Raw genomic sequence first — 7,252 nt, 5'->3', positions numbered from 1 at the left:
GAATGCCTACTGAAGATCCTCATCTTCACTTAAGAATAATTATGGAAGTAAGCGATTCTTTCATGTTTTTCGGAGTACCCGAAGATGCATTACGACTGAAGCTGTTCCCATATTTGCTAAGGGATAGAGCTCATGCCTGGTTGAACTTATTGCCGTTGAACTCCATTTCTACATGGCAAGAGTTAACCGAGAGATTCCTAATGAAGTATTTCCCGCTAAGGAAGAATGCCAAGTTGAGGAATGAGATCACTGCCTTCCAAGAAATGGATGATGAGTCCCTGTATGAGGCATAGGAAAGGTACAAAGAGTTTTTACGAAAGTGCCATCATTATGGAATCCCACATTGCATTTAACTTGAGACATTCTATAATGGTCTCAACGTTCACACGAGGATGGTTGTGGACGTCTCTGCTAATGGTGCTCTCCTTTCTAAGTCTTATAATGAGGCTTACGAAATTATTGAGAGGATTGCCAGTAACAATTATCAATGGCCAACCAATCGAGTAGCGTCAGGAAGACGAGTCGCTGGAATACATGAACTGGATGCTCTCACTTCACTCGCATCTCAGGTATCTTTAGTATCCTCAATGCTTAAGAATCTTACCACTAATAGGTCTAACAGTTTTACAGCCCAACCACCTAACCAATTTGAGAATATAGCCTGTGTGTATTGTGCGGAAGGACATTTATTTGAAGAATGTCCATCGAACCCCGAATCCTTATATTACATGGGTAACCAAAATCAAAATCGAGGGAGGCAAAGACTGCAATCCAAGTTTTATAACTCATCGTGGCGAAATCACTCGAATTTTTCCTAGAGTAACCAATGGGCTGGAACCAGTAACACTTACGCCCAACCTAGACCAACTCAGCCGCCTAGTTTCCCCTAACAAGTTTAGAAACCAACCCAAGCGGAACCATCCAATAGCTTAGAGAATCTATTGAAGGCATACATGGCGAAAAATGACGCACTCTAAGGAATTTGGAGAATCAAGTGGGCCAGCTTACTACTGAACTCAGGACCCGACCACAGGGTGCTCTACCTAGTGACATGGAGAATCCGAGAAATCTGGGGAAGGAACATTGTAAAACGTTGACATTGAGTAGTGGAAAGACAGTAGAGCCCAACACTGTCGAAGTTGAAAAGGATCTAGCTGGCACTCAAGATTCAGAAGAAGTTCAACCAAGTGTTGAAATTCCAGTTTCACCAGAACCAGAATCTGCAAAACCCGACAAAGTAACCTCAGGACCAACTAATTCTGATCAACTAACAACATTGTTAGATACAGAATTTTCGCCAAAGATGAATCAACCAAAATCAGTCCTAGTAATGAAACCACCACCACCCTACCCTCAAAGACTTCAGAAACAAAAGCAGGAGATTCAATTCAAGAAGTTCCTTGACGTACTCAAGCAACTTGACTTCAACATCCCGTTGGTTGAAGCACTTTAGCAAATACCAAACCATGTCAAGTTCATGAAAGATATCTTGTATAAGAAATGAAGACTTGGAGAATTTGAGACGGTAGCTCTGACGAAGGAATGCAGTGCATATCTTCAAGAAAAACTACCCCCTAAATTGAAGGATCCTGGATGTTTTACCATACCGTGCAACATTGGAGCAACATATTGTGGTAAGGCATTATGTGACTTAGGTGCAAGTATCGACTTGATGCCTATGTCAATATTTAGGAAGTCAGGGATAGGAGAAGTTAGACTAACTATAGCTACGCTTCAACTAGCATATCGATCCTTAGTATATCCAGAAGGAAAAATCAAGGACGTATTGGTACGTGTAGATAAGTTTATCTTTCCTGCTGACTTTGTAATTCTAGATTTTGAAGTAGATAAAGAAGTACCAATCATCCTAAGAAGGTTGTTCCTAGCAACTGGAAGGACCCTTATTGATGTGCAGAAGGGCGAACTCACTGAGATCATTCATATTAAAATTCAAGAAATCGTCTACATAGACACAAATAATTACATCGTACCTGTTGTAGGCCATTTTCCTGAGGCCCAAAACCCAAATACAACCCAACAAAATTAAACCCAACACCCAATACCCAACAATTCTTTTACAACAAAACAACCCAACAGACCTTAGCCCAGTGTCAAGAGTCAAACTAGGGTTTCAGAAAAGCTAAAACCCTAGCGCCTCCATCGTCACATCAGTAGGGCAAGTGGTGCGTCTGCCCTCTGCCACCGACCCACCCACCGCCACTTGCCGCATCAAGTACCTGCAAAGCAACCAAAGTAGTGACAGAAAGAGTAGAAAGAAATAAAAAAGAAAATGAATACTTTTTATATTTTGGGAGGGGGGATCAGTTTAAAAATCGATCTTTACACCTATAAAAGGGGGATTTGAAAAAAAGGAGGAACATTTTTGAGAAATAAAAAAGAAAAATCGTTTTTAAAGGTGATTTGCTTCTATTAATTTTTTTATTTTTTTGCTCTTATTTTTTATTTTATTTTCTTATTTCGAAACAACAAACGAAGAAAGAAGGCATTTTAACCTCTGTTTGCTGTCGCCAGAGGGGTACATGGGGCCAAGGGAGTCCGTTGGAAGGAAAAAGGAAACTTTTTGACTTCCCGCTATCGTATACGGTCGGCTGCCGTGTTGCGCCGACCGATGGCCGAATCCTGGGCAGTGCCCATAGTGGAAGCAGAGAGAGAAAGAGGGTTTTCTGGGATTTTTGTAAAGAGGGAGGAAAAAATGATATTTTGTTGAAAAAATTTGGCTTAAATAGCCTTGTGAAACAACACCGTTTAACCTAGGCCCTAAACGCCCCAAAACGGTGTCGTTCTCCCCCAGGATCCACGCATCGACCCGACCCGACCAGGGGATCCGCGGGTTTTGAGCGTTGGGTTATTTACCGTTTTAGCCCCTCCACTTCTTCGATATTTTGTAATCAAGTTTCTTTGGTCTTTTTAAATTGTACCCCATAATTTATTTCGAGTTCAGTTTAGTCCCTATTCGAATGACGCCGTTTTAGGGAAGAAGGGAAAATTGTCCTTTCAGTCTCTCTGTTATTCGTGCATTCAGAATAGCCCTTCCCCTTTAATTTATTTTTGATTTGACCCTGAATTTTGTTTTTAATTCAATTTAGTCCTTTTCTTTGTTATTTTGGTTGTTTTCTCATTGAAATTAATCAATCTAATAATATTATTATGATTTTTAATTATTATTATTTACTCATTTCTTCCTTTTTAATCTTAAATTTTGTTATACACATTATATATATACATTTCTACAATATATATACACATTTTTCTAATATATATACGTACATTTTTTAAAGTTATTATAAATATATTTTTATATTTCATTTTCAATACATACGCATACCTATATCTATATCTACGTATTTTAATACATATAGATATACATATACATACTGATATATATTTTCCATATTTCGTAATTCTAAAATATATACATGCATATATTATTCTTATTTCTATAATTTTGTGTATATATACATGCATTTACATATTTTTTAATTCCTTTATCGTTTCGTTGTTTCGTGTGATGTTTACTATTTTACCTATGTGCCCATTTTATTTAACTCGTTTATTTACTATTTGTTTCACATTAATTAAGTCATCTCTGTATTTATCTTTTATTTCCTTGCACTCGTGCTATTCATGTTTGCATCATCGTATTTATCATTGCTTTGTCATGCATACCAACGATATAATCTATTTTCATATTTTTATTACGACTTCATGCTTTATTTCACTCGATACATCAAAATTTGTTTTAAATAAATAACATTTCGTATTTTGAAATTCGGAAAAGTCATATCCTAACTTACGGGGTTTCGATTTTCCCGATAAATCTAAATATACGAATCTTTTCAAACAAATTTTTTATGATCTTTGGATTTAACAAAAGATCATGTTGTAACTTACAGGACGTGATTTCTTTTCTAAACTCGAGCTAATCGAATATCTCTCAAATATGTAAATTTTTCAGTATTCATTCTCGTATTGGGAATTTTAGACAATGTTCTAACTTACGGGACGTAATTCTCTTTCTCAATTAACGTAAAAATATGCCTCTGTCTCAAAAATTTTCACAAAGGATCGTATTTTTTAAAACTCTTCAAAATTTTCAATCTTCGACATTAAGACACTAATTAATCAATTAGGTACGAATTTTGGGCGTTACGAGGGTGCTAATCCTTCCTCGTACGTAACCGACTCCCGAACCCATTTTCTAAATTTCGTAAACCAAAATCGTTGTTTTGATAAAATTAAATCGATTATCAAAAACAACCATTTTTCGAGGTGTCCCGATCACACCCCATCAAAAAGGATTGGTGCCGACTCTCATACTCGTTTTCATTTTTTAAAATCCAAGTGATCTCGTTTTATCAAAAAAATGGTGTCAACAGCTTGACGATTCCACTGGGGATCCAAAATAAGTTAGTCAAGCCTCAAGTTGATTAGTTTTTGTCTTTTATCAAAAATTAAAATTTGATTTGAATATTTGATCCTTTTGTTGCATTTCATTTCGTCTTATTTCAATTTTTTATCATTGTGATTTGATTGCTGTGGTAGTTTAAGTTTGGTATACTGCTGCATTGCATTGCATGATTGGTTGATCTTACCATTTTAAGTGGGAGTGAGAAACAATTCCTTCGTGAGGTTTTCACATTCGTATAGGATAGTGGATCACTTTCGAGATACATCCGTACCTATGTCTTCGTGAGATTTTCATCTCCGTATAGCCATAGGGAAATGTATTCCCTTGAACTGAACTCAGTCCATATGAGCCTATAATGGGTGAGGATCGAGGAATCTGCCTGTTTGGGTACCTTTGCCCTAGAAGCCAAACCGCATGTAGTGAACCTTAGGAACTCACCCTAGGTAGAACTACACCTAAGCCTTATTAGATACCCGAATATGTGCTTTATTGTTGGATTATCTTGGATTGTATATTTATGTCTGATACTGGCTTTCTGTGTTTTACTTTGAATGCATGACATTTCAATTACATGACATTTCATCATAAAAGGCGTTAGTTTATATTCAGTTGCTATATAGAAAGCTTGCAAGAGTTGAAAGAAATTTGGGGTTATTGGAATGATGAGGTTAGGCAGCTATTCTATTCTAATTACAGGGATTTGTCGTATCTGCTAGATATGAAGGTAGACAAGCATCTTTTTCGGGCTATCGTACAGTTTTGGAACCTTGCCTATAGTTGTTTCACATTCGGGAAGATTGATTTAGTGCCTACGATAGAAAAATATATGGCTTTACTTCGGTGTTCGAAGACTCGAGTCGATAGAGCTTACTCGAGATTGTAAATGTACCGATCTTTTTAAAGAAGTTGATGAACATAACCGGGATGAGTGAGCAGTGGGTTGCAGCCCATATCAAGCAATAAGGGGACAACAAATGCATTCCCTGGAAGAATCTAAAAGATATAATTCTAGCACACCCAGATACGAAGAAGAGGGTAGATGTCCTTGCTTTGGGTATGTACGGCCTAGTTGTCTTCCCCAAGGCTTTGAGACACGTAGATGAGGCAACCACTGATTTGTTTGATCGGCTCGACAGGGGGGTTACACCAGTCCTAGCGATTTTGGCAGAAACATTCAGGTCGCTAAATGCCTGTCAGAGAGCGAGTGAAGGTAGATTCATCGGATGTGCGCAGCTTTCACTTGCCTGGTTCCATAGTCACTTCTGGAAGGTCGATAAGGTCTCATATTAGGTCTTCTCCAAAAATTATTCACCATTGAAAGAGATAGTAGCTACACCGAGGAGGGATGACATCTCGAAAGAGAAGTGGATGGAAATTCTTCAGAATCTGCATGAAGAGAACGTCGAATGGAGATCCCCGTGGTTGCTTCCGGATGAGATTTTGTATCGATGCGGCGATTTTGACTGGGTTCCTCTACTTGTAATTTGAGGAGCTGTTGGTTATACCCCGCTGCTAGTGCTTAGGCAGTATGGGTAAAGGTAATTTATACCCGTAACTCATGGACTAGTCAAGTGTGAATTCTCATACAAAGGTGACGGTTACAAAAAGGAGATTCGGGAAATGTCTAATGCACGGAACCAGACTCGTCGGATGAATAGATTAGTCGTGGGTCCAATGACAACTCTAGAGTATAATGACTGGTGGGTTAGAAGAATCAATGGTAACATCCCCAAGCCAAGTCACAAAAATAGTAAGTCGATAGAGGAACATTTACGAGTTGTCCCTTCTAAATTAGAAATCATAAAACAAGATTTTAAAAGGAGAAATGCAAAATTAAAAAAGAAGATGGACCAAATGGAAAAAGAAAAGGTGAACTTGAGATTAGACGCGGATGTTTAGAAACTCGAGGCAGAAAGATTAAGAAAAGGAAAAGCTAAGGCCGAAGACGATTTAGATAGCTTGAAGACTGATTACAAGAAGCTTCGCTTATCGATAAGAACTATCGGGTTGGGAAAAAATTTAGAGTAGTGGCGTGAAGAGATTCAAGAAGAAAAGAACAAGGTCGATAGTGGGGAAAGGAAGTTCCAAGAGGTCCAGACACGAAATAAGGCTCTAAAGAAGAGTTTCTCAAAAAACCAAAAGGAAAAAGGTGAATTAAGAGAATAGAGTGACTGAGTTAGAAGGATCTCTCCATCGGTTTCGAAATCAGAATTTTGTGATGGAATTGAGAGCAAGCTTAGGTAAAATTGAGGAAATGAAAGAAAGAATATGAGGGTTTGAAATGACATTGCAAAATTATGAGACCCGGATCAAATATCTGGAAGCTAACGAAGATCGTCAGAATGAGCAGCTTCACTACTTTTAGAACCAATTTAGAAATAGATATCATATTATGGGAGAAGCCGTAGTTCAAATCCGAGAGATAGCCAATCACCTACAGACTTTGGTAGTGTAAGCCGATATGCTGATCGTGAAGTATGAATTGGAATCAGATCGGGGACAAGATTTGGCCTCATTACTTAAGAAGATTAAAGTTCTGAGCATTAGGGCTAAGCCTTATCTGTAATGCATCTTATGTAAAGAAGTTTGTTTTCTGGTAAAGTTTTCAAAATGAAATTAAATTAGAATTTACGCTTTTTTACATTCATTTCATGCATTTCATCGCATCATATGCATTCACTACCAAAAGAGCCTAATTGATTAAAATTATTTCAGTTAATTTGAAAACCAACCTACTAACCAAACACCCTTACAGTACCCGAGCAAAGTCAAGAAACATGGACCAAAGATTTGAAAGACTTGAACAACTCCAAAGGAAGAGGT

The 7,252-nt window shown here is 37.7% G+C and overlaps 1 non-coding gene across 1 annotated transcript; it reads right to left on the bottom strand.

Moving 5' to 3' along the window:
* Positions 1 to 230: 230 nt before the first annotated feature.
* LOC121225944 (small nucleolar RNA R71) lies at positions 231 to 337 on the bottom strand. The gene has a single exon (XR_005923847.1). It is a non-coding gene; the product is annotated as a small nucleolar RNA R71 (small nucleolar RNA).
* Between the last annotated feature and the right edge of the window lie 6,915 nt (positions 338 to 7,252).

Source organism: Gossypium hirsutum, chromosome D13, assembly GCF_007990345.1.
Source record: "Gossypium hirsutum isolate 1008001.06 chromosome D13, Gossypium_hirsutum_v2.1, whole genome shotgun sequence".
Lineage (NCBI taxonomy): Eukaryota > Viridiplantae > Streptophyta > Magnoliopsida > Malvales > Malvaceae > Gossypium > Gossypium hirsutum.
This window is presented reverse-complemented; position numbering and strand designations above follow the sequence as displayed.